The sequence below is a fragment of the Pelodiscus sinensis genome, chromosome 2 (genome assembly GCF_052426305.1).
Source record: "Pelodiscus sinensis isolate ZL-2025 chromosome 2, ASM5242630v1, whole genome shotgun sequence".
NCBI lineage: Eukaryota > Metazoa > Chordata > Testudines > Trionychidae > Pelodiscus > Pelodiscus sinensis.
In genome coordinates this window covers 141261076-141273502 of record NC_143053.1, presented here as the reverse complement: position 1 = coordinate 141273502, position 12427 = coordinate 141261076, and positions in this window count along the sequence as shown.

Below are 12427 nucleotides of genomic sequence, written 5' to 3'. Positions count from 1 at the left end.
TTCCTGCGTATGGCGGCTCCTACCTTTTCAGCTGCCCAGTTCCATAAAATAATTTGATTGTTCTTTATATTTATCCTATATGAAAGATGGCAGTTACACCTATCAGATGCAATGAGGTCTTGTTTACCGCCCACCTCCTCCCAGTATAACAATGTCCGAGATCCCTCCTTTTGATTATGTATTATAATGAAAACAACTGGAAATAGAATATTGTATATCAGTGAATTTTTTACATACCCATATATTACCAGTAAAAAACATCATGCTATATTAGGAGGAGAGTTCTGAAATTATGGACTCTTGCACAAACCTCCAGATTTGTTTAATGTGCTTGTAAGTTTCATGAATTATTTTTAAATGTGTATCTCCTTGCTTGCATGATTTAAATGTGACAGAATGTACTACAATTTTTATTAACAGGGTGCATGAGTCCCTAATCAAGGCCAGAGAGAGTGTGATGGAATGAGAAGGATCAGGATTCCACAACGTTCTAATGAGAAACAGAGAGCTCACATGGTTGTCTTCTCAAAAATACAGAATCCACTCCCCTAACAAATTCACTCAGAGAACATGTTGTCATACATTTTGCAGATGCAGTTTACATGTAACTGATCAGATTTCTGCCAAAAATGATGGGTGTGTGGGTTTTATGATAAAAGAATGAAATTTGCCTGATTAAGATTTTCAGATATGGAGCCATTGCCAACTAAAGCCATGATGGCTGTGGCAGCCATTTTAACAACATTGTCAGAATCAACAAATAACATTGTTTCACAATTGGACCTAAGTGAGATGTATTCCTGATTTTGCTTCAATGTGACCTTAAAATTACAGCAGTAGTGCAGAAGACTGTATCATCACTTCCTGAGTCTTACGCTGCAGAAATTATTTTGAAAAGCTCAATGGAGGGACAACTGAGTATCTTTTAGAAAAACATCCAATCTTGATTTAAGATTTGTCACTGATGGTGAGTCTGCCATGATCCTTGGTAAATTGTTCCAATGCTTAATTGTTAAAAATGTACATCTCATTCCCAGTTTGAATTTACTTTCTTTCTTTCGGCTTCCAGCCTCTGGACCATATCCAGTGAAACTTTTGTTATCCGGCACTGTGTTAACCAGAAAACTTCATTAACTGGCATTGCCCTCAGCCACAATACTGTCACATCTTCAGGTGCTCAGGCCTGGCTTGGTTTACCATGACTAGTTTTAACAATTTTTTATTTAAGAAGTACTAATCATCTTTACCTCAAAATAGAAATGAGATACCAACTGCCTCACACTATAAAACTACCAATATTAAAAACTTGAGTTTTACTATTATTGTCCATTGGTTCCTAGATTGATGGGACCCTCAGATAACTGGAATTTTTAGATAAAGATATACAGTAAAACCTGTGTTTTAGTTATCTACTTGAGTGAATCAGAGACTTTAAATATTTGTTCCCGATGTACATGCATAAATGCTGTAATCAAGTCACTTCTAAGTGTTCTCTTGTTAATCTAAATACTTAAGCTTTTTTAGTTTAGACATGTTTTCTACTCCTTGTATAATTCTCGTGGTTCTTCTCTGCACCATCTCCTATTTACCAACATGCTTCTTGAATTGTGGGCATCAGTAGTGGACAGAGTGTTCCTGGTATGATTGCAGCACTGCCAAATAGAGGAAAAATAAACTTTCCATTGCTACATGAGATTCCTCCATTTATACATCCCAGAATCACATTAGTTCTTGTGGCCACAGCATCACACTGTCAGTTCATGTTTACCTGCTAGCCACTGGCCCCTCCACCTCTTATGCACAGTCACTGCTTACCAGAATAGAGCCCCCACCCCATAACTATGGCCTGCATTCTATCTTCCTAGATGTGTGCATTTACATTTAGCCATATTAAAATATATTGTTTACTTGTGCCCAATTTACCAAGCAACTAAGATCACTCTGAATCAGTCCTCTTCATTATTTAGCACTCCCCCACTTTTTGTCACTTTATCGGTGATAATTCTATGTTTTTTTCCAGATCATTGATAAAAATATTAAATACTGTAGCGCCAAGAACTGATCTCTGTAGGGCTCCATTGGAAATACGCCTACTGACAATTAGGGTTACATTTCAAGACTTAGCAATTAGCCAGTTTTTAACCCAGTTAATTATGCCATGTTATTTTAGATACTTCTTAGTTTTTTATTGTAAAAAAACATTATTCTCCCTGCTTGTGGATGAAAAATTCATATTCTGTTTTGAATAACCTGTTTTCTGTCACTGTATTTATCAGTTTTACAATTTACAGAATAACAATCTGGATTTCTATTTACAAAGCTTCCACAACAATGCACAGATGGACATTATTCGCAAACGACAACAAGAGACACACAATCTCAGACGCGCTGAACACCATGCCATCCAGAGTCTCAAAAACAACCTGGACATTATAATCAAACCAGCTGACAAAGCGGGTGCTGTGGTCATTATGAATAAGGCCGACTATAACCAGGAGGCAACCAGACAACTCTCCAACACCACATTTTACAAACCTCTCTCCTCTAATCCCACCTCGGAATACCAAAATAAACTACACTGTCCCCTTAAAAGCCTCCCTACAGCTACTCGGGAACAAATCAACACAGAAACACCTTCTGACCCCCCGACCAGGATTGTTCTATCTGCTTCCCAAAATCCATAAACCTGGACACCCCGTCCAGTCCCATCATCTCTGGTATCGGCACGCTCACTACTGGTTTATCCAGCTATGTAGACTCTCTTCTCAAACCCTATGCAACCAACACCCCCCGCTATCTCTGAGATACTGACTTCCTAAGGAAACTACAAAACATCGATATCCTCCCCGATAACACCATCCTTGCCACCATGAATGTAGAAGCTCTTTACACCAACATCCCACATGAAGATGGATTACAAGCAATTAGAAACACTATCCCAGAGGACACCACTGCCAATCTGATAGCAGACCTATGTAACTTTGTTCTCACCCACAATTATTTCCAGTTTGAGAACAACTTATACCTCCAGATCAGCGGCACAGCCATGGGTACACGCATGGCCCCACAGTATGCTAATATTTTTATGGCTGACCTAGAACAACGTTTCCTCAACTCCCGTCCCCTTTTACCCCTTCTCTACTTACGCTACATCGATGACATCTTTATGATCTGGACGCATGGCCAAGAAACACTGGAGATATTCCACAGAGATTCTAACAACCTACACCCCACCATCAATCTCAGCCTGGACCATTCTACACGAGAGATCCATTTCCTGGACACCACAGTACAAATCAGCAATGGAAAATTAGACACCACTCTCTACAGAAAATCCACTGACTCATACAGTTACCTACATGCTTCCAGCTCCCATCCAGAACACACCATACGATCTAAAGCCAAGCCCTTCGATATAACCGCATCTGCTCTAATCCCACTGACAGAGACCAGAAACTTCAGGATCTCTACCAAGCATTTATAAACCTCAACTACCCACCCGGAGAAATAAAAAAGCAAATTGAAAGAGCCAGACGAATACCTAGAAACCAAAAACTTCAAGACAGACCCAAGAAAACCAACAATAAAACACCACGTCATCACCTACAGCCCCCAACTTAAACCTGTCCAACACATTATCAATAAACTACAGCCTATACTGGAACAGGATACTAAACTCCAAGAGGCTCTGGGAGACAGACCCATAGTCTCCTATAGACAACCACCTAACCTCAAGATGATTCTTACCAACAACCACAGGACATACCACACTAATACCAACCCTGGTACCTTCCCTTGCAACAAACCCCATTGCCAGCTTTGTCCACATATTCACTCTGCTGATACCATTATTGGACCTAACCAAGTGAGTAATAAGATTAAGAACACATATTCCTGCTCATCCAGAAATATAATTTATACTATCATGTGCCGAAAATGTCCGTCTGCTATGTACATTGGACAAACGTCTCAGACACTTCGCCAAAGGATCAATGCCCACAAAACAGATATCAGACAGGATCACAAAGAAAAAACAGTTTCTTGCCATTTCAACCAGAAAGGACATTGTCTCAATGACTTGATTACCTGCATCCTGCTTCAAAGGCCTTTTAAGACTACACTTGAAAGAGAATCCTCTGAACTGTCATTCATGCTTAAATTTGACACTTTACACCTAAGTTTGAATAAAGACTCTAATTATCTTACCCATTACAAAGATAGCTTCCCCAATTATCACCTCTAATATCATTAATTCACAGACATTTACCTCCCCCCCATCCCTCTTCTGTTCTGAAATTTGATTTGTCCTTTTCATGTGTTCATTTTTTTAATTGTATCCTTTGGTATATATGGTTGTGACAATTTTCTTCCACTGTTTGATCTGAGGAAGTGGGTCTGGCCCACGAAAGTTCATCACCTAATAAACCATCTTGTTAGTCTTTAAAGTGCTACATAATCCTGTGTTTTGTATTTATCAGCTGATCATAGCTCTCCAGTTTGCCTGCCTATTTGTTGGCAAATAGGCTGATGTCAAGAAATGGGGTAAACTTCTAGGTTTCTCTCTGACTTTAGTGCAGGTGTAGCCCTGTTACTTGGAAAGGGTCCTTACAGAAGACTGTGAGAGTGGTAATATGCAATATGTTCGCCCTGAACTGTCAGAGTTATTATTGCAACATTGTCTGCCAATTTCAACTTGCCACCTTTCTGGCTCAGTGTAGTCAGTCTGATTCAGTAGATTACTCTGCATCACAATACCAGCTGATTTTCTGAACCATGCCTCTACCATTTTCCTCTTTTCTAATCCCTTCACCCACCATTGTCTCTTCCCCATCATACCATTAAGCTCCCCATCTCAATATACAAAACAGTTTAAAAAAAACATAGTATGTCATAATCCTGTCACATGGTTCTCTGAGGGATTTTTAAAAAACGCTTCAAGATACCAAATCTGAAACTCTATGAGCAAGCCATCAATTGGGTTATGAATACAGAAATTGGATGAGCTGGTCCATTTTGAGACAGAAATTAACAGAAAATATTTTCATGTACTGAACTTAGTTCTACAAGACCAATATGTAAAGCACAGTTTAATCAACAGCAGAGAGAAATCATATAATGAGCATTCAGCTGTCTTAAACTAGAGTATGTAAGAGAACACCATTCCGAACATATCTTACTAAAAGCACAGTCTCGATAAATGTCACATCAATCAAGGATGCTCCTGGCAGGAGAAAAGTTTCAAGCTTCAACATCTTGTCAGTTAAATGTTTTGTCAGGAGATACCATAGTGCATGTTACTTTTAAAAGGAATCGCAAATTGGAAACATTTAGAATACTATGATAGCTTGTGAAGATTATTGACAACATATATCTTTGAAACATATCTCCCTCTACAAGCACTTAGCATGTTCAAGATTTCCTATTGTTGTTTGAGGAGGCAAGAATCATCATCAAAATATATGAGAAATATTATACAACATTCTCTGTGTCACTTTATATCAATTAAGCAGTGCAAAGAGAGTGAAGAGAGCAGACCCTGGCCATATAGGTCTGGATGGGGATTCATTCCACGTGGGGAAGTCCATAACAGACTTAAAACTGGCATAGGAGGCTCTTATACCACCTTTCCTGCATGTTGGAGGGAGGGGCTGAGATGGGAGTGCTTTTTACTCCAACAATCACCAGGTAACATATGGTCCCAAGGAGACCATTGCCAATCAATGCAAGTTAAAGTAGCCCTAGTATCAAGGAACCTAGATAAAGCTACTCTGTAATGGGCCCCTGCTCCCTGTGGTGTTAAGTGGAATATGAACTCAGCAGTCTATAAACACTACGCAAAGGGAGTTGTTAAAACAACATTAAGGTTGCAAAGTGGATCCTCAGAAGTTAAGAAATGTCATATTTAAATGTATTTGCAGTATTTGTTGTAGCTGTATTAGTCCCAACATATTAGAGATACAAATTGAGAGAGGTAACATCGGTTACTAGATCAATTCTTCTGGTGAAAGAGACAAGCTTTTGAGATTACACAGAGCTCCTCTTCAGGTTTGGGAAAGTACTCAGCATGCCACAGCTAAATGGAGCACATTGCATAAGGGGTTAAGATGTTGTAAGAGATATTCAAGGAGAAGTGGGCAGTTAACACCTCTGCAGTCAGAAAACAAAGGAGGGTTAGTGGGTTATAGATTGTTGTAATGAGCCATAGATTTAATGTGTTTACAGAGTCTGAATTTTAGTGTCTAACAAGGTTATACATTTGAGCTCCAAGGCACATCTTTTGAAGGGTTTGTGAAGGCTTCCTTTGAGGATGAGGACTAAGATGTCAGATATGGAGTGACCATTTTGTCAAAAGTGCTCACTTATGGATGAGTTAGTTAGTTATAGCAATTAGTATGCTAGATTAAGTATACCACATTTTGTTGGGCATGTGTCGGAGCCATGGACCTTGAATGGTGTGTTGTGCAAGGCATTGATTAACACAGAAGTGGAGGTATGTCTGGAGGTTTTACATCTGTTGTTCTGGCAGCGTTTAGTGCCAATTTGAGTTCACGGGTTGTGGTCTGTGAGGAGCTTTCTTCTTCTGATGAATTTGGAGAGGTTGAGGTTGTTTGAAGGCCAGAAGAGGGGGGGTTAAGAAAGATTTCTTTCAGGGTGTGGGCCTACTGAGTATGGGTTGTAATTGTTGTTAATACTGTGATGCGGTTTCTCTGGGTGCAATCTGGACTGTGGGATCACTGAGCCCTCTCTCCCGCCAACATGGGCTTGTCAAGGTTATTCCCTACACTGCAGAAGGTAGGGGCCCACTATAGACCTGAAAAATACCTTGCCTCTATACGCTTATGCTTAAAATCTCCCCAAGGTCACAGATTCTCTGGCCTTGGGAGGTAGCTGCCACCACCATGTAAAAAAAACTCTTTCTTTTTTCAACCTAGGAAGAAGCACTTGAAACTTCTTCCAGAAGGATACCCCCAAGCTCTTTTACTACAAGAGAGCTTTTTAAAAAAAGAGAGTGAAAACAAACTACAATCTCTGATACCTGACCTCTGAGTCTTAGGCATGCATACACAGATCTCCTATTACCTTCCCGGACACAAGAATCAAATCATCGCCTTAAAAAAGGTGATTTTATTAAACAAAACAAGAAGATATACTAGTTAAAGCATACTTGGTGGCTAGGTGTTTTAAAGCAACTAAGAAATAAACTATTTAAAAACAGAAATTCCATCCCTGGGATGCAGCTTAAAGTTACAATGTATGGGGGAGGAGGGAGGAGGGCACACGGACTTAGTACAGAGAAGTTTAACCAAACAACAAAACAAAGAAAATAATCTGATCATGCCTAAATAGACATTTCCCTATCTACTCATATTTCATGCTTCAAGGTCCAGTCCATTTCCATGTTAAGTATTCTATGTAGGCAGGGTAGTTTGGCCTGGTTCAATTCATCTTGTTCCCCCAACTCCTGGCTTAAACTCATACAAAGAGAAGCAGCAAACAGGTATATCTTCCAATTCAAGTCTCAATACCTTCTTCCATTGGTTCTCCTGGCTCCCTACCAACACCCCCTAGCTACCTGAGTTTAACCCTTTAGTCACCAAATGTTGGGATGTTCGGGAAAGGCCAGCACTCCTATCCCTCACAGGGCTCCTTCTCACATTGTGATGCATTTGGCAATCTACACACCTCTGGCAGGTACTGCATATACACAGGCATCTACTGGCAGAAACACACCCAGCTGAGCTATATGTATGCTTTGAGAAGTCTCCATTGTATTCAGCTGTTGGGATAGAGGATTCTCTTTAATGGGCCATCAGTACATGTAGCCACATCATTGTTGTACCTGAAAAGCTGGTTGTGGGTGTTCCCACCCCCACAAAGTTTCAATAACACATATAGCTATACTCCATAACTTCACTAATAATAAGAGCTCATATAATCCAACAGGATACCCATGTTCAATAGATTAAGACTTTCAAAACAAAACCTCCTAAGACATAGTTCGTACAAAACATATCCTAATTATGTGATAGTGATGAATATGGGGAGGAGCAATTCCAGGCTGTTGCTCTGAGGTACAGAGTGCCACAAATACTCTCAGTGGGGTCCAGAGTGAGATAGTAGGTGACAGCTAGAGATGTGCCATTGCTGTGGGGGGTTTTCATATTGAAGCAAGGTCTCTCAGGATATGTGGGTGGCCTATTTCATGATGCAATCTACTTCTCTGGCGGAGTGTCTTTGGAAGAGGTGATTGAAAGTGAGTTAAAGTGCATATGCCAAACTCTCTCATTGGAGCACATTCTATGGTTCAATAAAGACACTGGATTTATTGTTCATTACAACAATCTATAGCCAATTAACCATCCTTTGTGCTACAACTGCTGCAGTGTTCGTTGCCCACTTTACCTTGAATGCTTTCATATAACACATTAACTCCTTGCCTTAAACAGCTGTTCCACCTTGTATTTAACCATAACACTGAGGCCATATATACCAGTATTGTCTTCAAGGTGTCATTGTCAAATCCAAGTCGAGTCTCAAGACCCTAAAATCACTTTCAAGTCAAGTCCCAAGTCGAGTCTCAAGTCTTAATTTAAAAAATGTCAAGTCACTTTTGTACAAGCCATCAATATCAGCGTTTTCGGACAATTTTTTCACCAAGTCAATTTAACAGAATTAGCAAGTCTCAAGTCACAAAGAACCCAAGTCAAGTCTCAAGTCAAGTCACCTAGGTGACTTAAGTTGGACTTGAGTTCAAGTCGTGGGACTCGAATCAACAACTGATATATACCCTACAAAATTATATTGACCTAACTTATGTCACCATACAGCCACCATTGTTATTAAAATCGCTTGTGTGCGTGCATACTTGTTTCCTTGGATTGCCGGTGTGCATCCTCACCAGTAGCACTTGCATTGATTGTATTATTAATATAGGACATTGCAAGATGGCTCCTGAAAGCAGCAACAGTTGACTTCAGCAATGCAGTTTCTACACTGACACTGCATTGACATAACTACATCAACTTTTCACCACTTGGGGAGTGGTATATAGGGACATTTATCAAATTTAAATGAAGACAATTTCACAGCTAGGTTGATGAAAGATAGCTTACTTCAACCTAACCCTGTAGTATAGACCAGGCCTAGGTACTTTCCTAGACCTAAAGAAGAGTTGCCCAACTTTGTTTCTCTTTTTAAAATTTAAAATTATTCAGCATTAATTTGGCCCCTGTGTGTGTATGCAATATGAAATCATCTTTAATTTCATGTCACATTTTTCCACAGGAACCCTTCTTTGTTCAGTGCATAACAACCTTGTACTCTGTTAATAAACCACCAATGCAATATTTCTTTTTTCTTTATCTTTTAATGTGTGCCTTATTTACTGGATACCATCCAACCCCAGCACCAAATAATTAAAAAACAAAGTAAGGGCTATATGTATCTGATTTATTTGCAGCAGTTCCATTGCTGATTAAATAAAATTGAGTCAAGACCAGAAAAAAACGCTGGCCCTTATACTTCAGTTCTGAGTATGTACCATAGTCCAGTTATATAAAAGTTTCCCCATCTGCTTTAGTTTAAGATCCGCTTCAGATAGAATCTGGCTCATTGTCTGTTCACTGTCCCATATAATACTATAAATATGTTTATACATTTCCAATGCAATATCATACATTTGTTGTTACAGAGGGGGAAGAAAGAAGGTATAAAGGAAAATAAACTAAAAGATAATCTTTCCCATTATGCCACACAATTGTCCTGATTTGGTAAATTCTGGAATTAAGAGTAGAGGTATCTCAGAAAGGTGAGATAAGAATGGAATAGTATATATGAAAAAGCCATCTGCAGCAGGGGGCCATGGTCTCCCTTCCTGACAGACAGGGAGAAAGCTGTGACCACCCCCTGGCAAGAAGAACAGTGAAGTGGTAGATGTTAAAATCAGGATATACCACAAGGCTTTTGGTATGGCTCTCTCATCAACAAACTAGGGAAATACAACTTAGATGTAGCTATTATAAAGTGACTGCATAACTGGCTGGAAAACCATTCCCAGAGTTTAGTTATTAGTGGTTCACAGTCATGCTGCAAGGGCATAATGAATGGGGTCCCTCGGGATCAGTTTTGGATCCTATTCTGGGTCCCCCTATCCTACCTCCCCCACTTCAGGTATGCCCACCTAACCCCCTTCTATGGACTTTGGCCCTTAAACCATGCTTCCCTGCAACCAAGGAGAGCCTTATTGACTGGCCATTAGACAGTACTTCCCTGCAGCCAAGGGAAGCCCTAAAGACTCTGGCCATTAACTTGCATTTCCTTACAGATCAGTGTAGCCTTAGGAAGGGCAGCCCGAGGCTCAGTGCAACCAAATTAACTTAACCCCAGTGCTACTCTGACCTTACCACCCCCAGAGTGTAAATGTCCCCCAGAGCGAGTGCACTGACCACCAGAAGGTTCCACAGATGATTGGTAGTCTCCAAATTGGAAGAAAGGAGCTGTTCTCCCTGTAAATCAGGCATCCCTCTGCCTTTCTTACAAAAAAAAGAAAGACGCTGGATTTGGAGAGCAACAGCTTGATGATTTTCATGGCAACAGACTGTTGTGGATTGCAGGCCATGATAGGTAATGCAGAATCTGATACACCCTTGGTTTTAAAGTGTCAGGTTTATCCTGGGAATATGATGCTCTGAATTTGAATTTCATAATTGGAGAGGGCCTGGCCTACATAAGTGTCTATAAACTTCCTACTTTTCATCTGCTACCAGGATAGGTTTCCCTGAGCATTAATCCTGTCAGATTTAAAATAGATGCAGCTACTTGACCACAATTTCAGATGGCTATACCCATTTTCATTGGCCTATGCTATTTGCAAACCATTCCAGCTACCACAGAAAGATAAAGTCATAAAAAAAGATAAGTTATTATACATTCAACCCTTCCCTATATGGTTTTGAGACTAAAGAAAATATCACAACAAAATCCAAACCAGTTTTTAGCAATGGACTAGAAAGATACTGACTTGATAGGTTAGGACACTCAGCCAAGAGATAAAAGAGGTTCCACTCCCTCCTTAGTCAATTATTTATGCAAAAGAGAACTGCAAAATACAGGCAGTCCCCGGGTTACATGGATCCGACTTACATCGGATTCCTACTTACAAACGGGGTGAGGCAACTCGCTGCTTCCCCCCAGCAGACCAGGGAGACGCGAAGCTAGCTTCTCCGCCCCCAGCAGACCAGGGAGACACGGAGCGGCTTTTCTCAGAAGACACCTCAGCTTGAGAATAAAGGACTGAGGGAAGTGAGGTGTGGGAGAATAAAACTGAGCTCTGGAGAAATGTTTGGCTAGAGTTTCCCCTACAATATGTACCAGTTCCGACTTACATACAAATTCAACTTAAGAACAAACCTACAGTCCCTATCTTGTACATAACCCGGGGACTGCCTGTATATATGACTAAGAGACCTCAGTCCCTGAATTGCCAGTTTGTATGGTGGTCAGGATTCAAGTCCCTGGTCTAAATCAAGCAAAAGACAGCCATAAACCTGGACTTTCTTACCTCATATGTGAGTGCCTGGACTATCACAGCACTGGCTATTTTGGCTCTGTTTGGGTATATCTACACTGCATTCCTCTTTCGAGAGAGAAATGCAAATGCAGCCGAGCGAAATTGCAAATGAAGCGCAGATTTGAATTTCCCATGCATGATTTGCATAATGACATCCGGGTGCTTTTTCGAAATACCCTATTTTGAAAAAAAAATGGCAGTCTAGATGGGGTTATTTCGAGAAAAAACCCTTCTTTCAAAATAACCCTCAACCCTTACTCCTTGAAAAATGAGGTTATTTCGAAAAAAAGTTTTTTTCTCAAAATAACTCTGTCTAGACAGCAGGTGTTTTTCCCAAAATAGGGTATTTTGAAAAAGCGCCCGGGCGCCATTATGCAAATGAAGCACGGGAAATTCAAATCCGCACTTCATTTGCAATTTTGCTCGGCTGCATTTGCATTCCTCTCTTGAAAAAGGAATGTGTTGTAGACATACCCTTTAAGTTTGACCAGAAATTTCATCCCAAACCTGAAAAACCTTTTCCAACCAATTTTTTTGAAACTGGTACATTCCCACAGAAAGTTTTTGTTTTGATAAACTGTCATTTTCTGATGGAAAGACTGCTTGATCAGACAATTCCTGGCCTGTACTGACTATATGCCTGGATTCAATCCTCCCCTCCCCTCTTCCCCAACCGACTTAAAATAGTAGTGGAAGCAGGCCCATACTCTAACTCACATAAGCCTGTTCTAGAAATGATACATAAAACTCCTTTGTAGAAGTTAGGGATCAAACGGGAGCCTGACTTCTAGACCCCACCAGAGGAGCGGGTCCCATAGACTGAGCTCCAACATGAACCCATATCTCTCCATAGCAATT